At 32.1% G+C, this 5,891-nt stretch overlaps 1 long non-coding RNA gene across 1 annotated transcript; it reads left to right on the top strand.

Annotated features, from left to right (window-relative positions):
- The first annotated feature begins 3,586 nt into the window (after window positions 1-3,586).
- LOC138319869 (uncharacterized) lies at window positions 3,587-5,550 on the top strand. Its single transcript, XR_011208032.1, has 3 exons — window positions 3,587-3,741; window positions 4,538-4,640; window positions 5,305-5,550. It is a non-coding gene; the product is annotated as an uncharacterized lncRNA (long non-coding RNA).
- The last annotated feature ends 341 nt before the right edge of the window (window positions 5,551-5,891 follow it).

The following is a 5,891-nucleotide window of genomic DNA, read 5'->3' on the forward strand; positions in this document are numbered from 1 at the left end:
GTTTTGGTCGTGATTTACGGGTAGTGTCGACTACGGTTCAGAGATAATGAGCTAAGCGGTCACATGGTCTTGTGATGTCACAGTAGTCCGCGGTTAAAGGTAAGCCTAGCTAGTCACTATACATCTATACAGCACATAAAAGTATACGTTAGATCTACAATTTGAGTTTTTCGAGTAAATGGTTATTCTAGATTTATGTAGATATTTTCAGTTACAAAACATTCCATTTACACCATTTCAAACATTCAAACAAACATATATCTAACTTTAGATTAGATAATCAGTCCAATTTGATAGCGATATCAAAATGATGTTCGGATCAGTCTGGACTGAGATTTAGATAGCATGTTATGTAAATTTCTGTGTAATAAAAAAGTATAATGTAATACTATTTTTTACGAGTAAAATCCCAAAATTTAGCATGAATATATCTAGAATCCGTGTTTTTATTTCAAACTTCTGCCATAACGATGCAAACACGGCACAGTTTTGAGTACAAATAAAATGTATACGGTTATCAGTTATGTGATATTGGAGTTACAGTACCGAACTTATACCGAAAATAATATGCATATCTATATATATATTGTTGCCTTTAAAACTTTATCCATAACGTTTACTAAAAATCAGAAATGCATAAATTATATTTCTGATATATGTTTCTAAATTACAGTATAAGTGTAGATTTAAATTCATTATTTCAAAATTATACTAAATCTTTAAAATAGTATATTCACTGTCGATCCTTTTGTATATCATACCAAGATTTAATATTATGATATATGAGAAACATATATACGTAATGTATATATGTTTCTGGATATATGAACATTTATCGTAAAATCCAAAAAGTAACCACATATAGTGTTCAAATGAAAAATGAAATTATTTGTATACAGGCATTATATATAGATATAATAGCTTGTACCTTTTCAAAAATGCTTAGAAATTTTACTAATACCTTAGAAACTACGAGAGATTGCTATATGCCACGATTCCGTAATTGCAGTACTAGACTGGAATAATTTTTAAGGTTAAATCTTTAGTTGAAATAGTTCTTAGAACCATTTTTGTTTCTGAATAAGTCAACTTCAATTATTGTTTTAACTGTGTACAACATCTATATATATATATATAATATATATTCCTAGGTATGATCAGGGATATTTTATTTCTATTTGCTTTTACATCTTCATTTTAAAAATGGAGGTGACCATGAAAAAAACCTAGAGCATAGATGTACGGGGTTTCCATAATTCAAACCACAATCCAATTAACGGATGTCCTAAACTGATTGACAGTAAGACAATAGCAAATACCCGATATAGTCCACCGAATAGCAAATTGCCCGCGGCCAGGTAATTACAGGCGAGTTCGATGAATGGCGTTGTACAGGTAAACAACATCCTGGTCCAGGTATTACATAACCATCAAATCAAAGGCATGGCTAATTATATATCTATATCGGAGTATCTACTCGTATATCAATTATAAATTGAAAGCGACCGCACGGTCTAAAAAATAGTTTGTTTTGCTTAATATCTCAATATTTAGACTTTAATAATTTCAAAAATAAATTCTTTCTACCATATGTTGAAACGTTTTTACGGTATTGTAATAAATGTATCTCAATTTATTCGGTTAGCAACACACAACACAATGTTTGTAATGATCAATCATCGGTGTGTATAAACGTACGTCAATCATCATATCCTTGATGATTTAATCAAGGATTTCTTAAATTGTTACATAAAATTCTGTGACAGTCGATGTAAGTGATAGCACATCAGTTATAGTACAGCTATAAGCCACGGACTATTATATATGACGTCACACGGTTTAGAGCTAGAAAATATGCATAATCGGGCGGTCAGAATTTTGGACCTCGATCGCGATATCGACGGCCTACAGGTTATTCCGGTCGCATGCGGCACGGAGAGGTTTCTACACGTGCTAATAAAGCCATTTCCAGCATAAACTGAAATTATCATTTTTGACTGCACAAATCCTGTAAGCATGATAAAGGTATTAAAGACTGTTACAACTTCTTAAATAGGAATGCTGCAGTCTCTTTCGGAAAATCAAAATGGAATATTTTTTTTCAACCTTGATGAAGACATTTGGACACAAATACATAACGATCCGTTTTGAACAATTACAAACTCCAAACAATATTGGTTACAATATAGAGTCAATCAATATATATCAACATCTAACTCTTTTTTGTTCAAACTACGGCTTATTGAAAGTGCAAACTTATCATTTTAAAACGAAAGTAGAGACAATAGTACATATGTTATTGTAACGTATTGAGGTGCAGAATGTTTTAGTTAGCTTTGAATCCTTACTAAATAGATAATTTATCTCATTCGGCTTTAACAAAGAAAAAAAAATTGATTATTTATTCAACCAATACTACGTAATATGGTAGACAATACGATCATCAGCGTGTACCATAACTAAACCTATAACAGATGCATACTTAACAGAAACATATACGGCAGTCAGCAAAGATGATACTTATATCTATGGATTAGACAACGATTGGAATAAATGACATAACTAACTCAATTTGTAACCCTAGCTTAATTAACAAAAAAAAGATTATTATCAACTGATAACCCATGATTAAATTGTACATGTGGTAAAAGCAGCTGTAACTCCTGATATTATTCTTAACTCTCTTTTTTAACTCATACTACCCTCTTTAACTATCCACTTTACCGCCTCTCTACCACCATTGATATGCATGTATACGGCGATTTCCTTATACCCCCTTTGTTGTTTTTAAGCTTGGGGGATAAAGGGAAGGGGGTTACAAACCTCTGTACTATAATTTTGTTATTTGTATTAGTGTTTAGAATCCACGTTTGGAATATTGCTGTTTCGAGATCCCAAAACAACATGAGTTAAGTACAATGTCCCACGTCGCAGTGGCTCTTGCACCACTTTTTTATCATAACTGTTATACATAAACTAATACATAATACATTGTAAATTGTGCTTTACTGACGTCATTTTGGGATCTCGATGCCCCGGTATATATATAAAAAATATAGGTAGAGCGTTTAAAATATAAATATATCACAACTACGCAATACAGATAGTTAGATGTCATCTCGCTACGGAACGTGCTGCAGAATTAAATAGTTTGATTTAATGACCTACATTGTATTTTGATAATATGTTGAATACATATTCAATAATATGAAACAAAATGCAGAGTTGTAGAATCCCACAGCTAGTTCAGTAGTGATGGATACTAAAATCCATACAAACGAAGATGAACAGTGTATATGAACACTTTCACACAAATCAAAGTCTAGTGTTTTTTTTTCTTTTCTTGACGATATTTAAAAAAATCAGAGAGAACGAAATGCAAATAATGTATGACATGACAGCTGAGTTGGCTAACTAGGGTTACCTCCGTCTATATATATATATATGTCGTTGATAAAGAATAATGAAATAAATCCAAGATATATAACACTAACAAAACCTTTTTAATCTTTGATTTGTAGACGAAAACTGGCTAGTCGTTGTCATCAAGGATGGCCCTTCCACTCCTTAACCAGTCTGTATTTCGTCACTGTCACATGTTTGAGCGATCGTTAGGTGTGTTAATCCTGCGGCTATGCCAGACCTATGACAGCCTGATATAAAACCATTCCGACCACTGGTGTAAGGTAGAGTTCTTGCAGCTTTCAACGGGGACGGCAGTAGATCACAACAATCAAAATGGTAAGCTTTGTTAGGGTTTAATTATCGTCTCCAAAGATCATTTCTCATAAAAAACATTATATGTTTTCACACACCTTTGTATGGAATAATATTGATAAATGTTAAATCATATTGATAGTATGTGTCTTTGTTTTTAAAATTATATATTTGTCGATATTGTTTTTATGTTGTGTGTTGGTATATTTTCGTTAACGCATACCAATACAAAATTTTGAAATTTCTAACAAATAATAGTTCAAAGGAAACAACGAACGAAATTCGATAAGAAAGTGTTAATATACGTGTGTAAATAATTCTAAAAAGCTATACTTACTTTAAGACTGATATTTTATATTGATAGTTAAAAGTTAAAAGAAAATGTAACAGTATCCCTCAACACATAAACAACTTAAACAGTATGCTAGAAGTGCAGTTAAGCAGTGTGATCAACATCTAATACCAAGTTTACTTCTAACATATACCAATTTATTTTATAAACTGGGCTACATGTCCATCAAAAGGTTAGACATTATTACAATCGCCAATGACATAATATTTCGAGACATGTATGGATGTGTGTTAAGTGTTATTATTTTCCAACATTTCCTGCAAGTCATTTCATGAATTCTTTATCGCGCCAAATTATTTATTATTATTTATGCTAAACTTTGATTAAGATTATCTAAATGCATGTGCGGCGGTATCTTATCAAGATACAATTGATTATCGCGTCATTTTCCATAATATTTTTTTTATTAGGACAGTGCTTTTCAACCGAAGTACACAAACTAAGATCCAAATTAAATTGTGTTTTCAGAGAGCTGCCACCTTCCTCGTCCTCTTGGTCGCCACGTCCTTCGCCTATACAAATGCTCAACTTACTAATGGCACCTTCGTTTCTTTTGGATTTGTCCTATCCAGTACGTATTTACGATAAAGTGTTAGTAACTTACACATGTAAAGTTTATAACACCGTTACTCCTAGCGTGATCTTTTTATTTGATGTTGCCTGTTATAATTAGGATATGGTTTGTTTGCTTTTGTTTGTTATAATAACGATATGGTTTGTTTGTTATTGTTTGTTTGATTTTGTTTGTTATAATAACGATATGGTTTGTTTGTTATTGTTTGTAATAATAACGATATGGTTTGGTTGCTATTGTTTGTTATAATAACGATATGGTTTGGTTGCTATTGTTTGTTATAATAACGATATGGTTTGGTTGCTATTGTTTGTTATAATAACGATATGGTTTGGTTGCTATTGTTTGTTATAATAACGATATGGTTTGGTTGCTATTGTCAGTTATTACATCATGTTGTCAGGATGTTGTACACATTGTCTCTAAGCCAACTCATTTCAGACAGTAATATTTGAGATTTAATACCATCTTTGTAGCTACACTATGGGACAGCTTGCGTAATTAAATTTTATTATGTCACATGTTTTTCTAACTCGAAATAACATTCTGTCAACACCATAACGTCATTCGGACGGTCATTTTACCTTTGATATGTGAGAATACAGATGCATAGCTTTGACTTAATTCCCCTAATTTATTAATATATATTTTACTTATACAGTTCTCGGATTCTATTTGGGAGCTAAGAATAAACTGGAGGAATGTAGGAGTCAGGCCATGAAAGCACCACCTTGCAATGAAGAATCCGAGTCGGCAACTAGCGGCACTACTACACCAACAACTTACTGCAAATGTGATTGCTTCTAATGAGGACTCCATTCCCCCCAACCGCTTAAGGCTATGGAAAACAGGAGCATGATTGCTTTAGCTTATGTTAATATTAATAAACACTATTACTTCAATAAAATCTGTATTTTATCGTTAGTCTATAACCAAAAGGGCAATGTACAACTATGTACTATTTATATTTCTAAGGTTAATTTAACTACAATTCATATACTACCTAATAGAGATTGAAGCTTTTTCCTTTATTGTCCTTCACATTTCTTCATTTCCCAGTGGATATTTTTTCAAAATTATAATGGAATAAAACTTCTTCGAGAACATGATGATATGCCGTTAAATAACTTAAACCATAACAAATCAAGTCACGATATGCCCCACCTTGTGTGAGGAATGATGAGATTTAGTGGTCGTATGGAACTTCAGCCTCAATGTGTAACAAGCATATTCTTAAAGGGTTTAGAA

The sequence above is a fragment of the Argopecten irradians genome, chromosome 3 (assembly GCF_041381155.1).
Source record: "Argopecten irradians isolate NY chromosome 3, Ai_NY, whole genome shotgun sequence".
Taxonomy (NCBI): domain Eukaryota; kingdom Metazoa; phylum Mollusca; class Bivalvia; order Pectinida; family Pectinidae; genus Argopecten; species Argopecten irradians.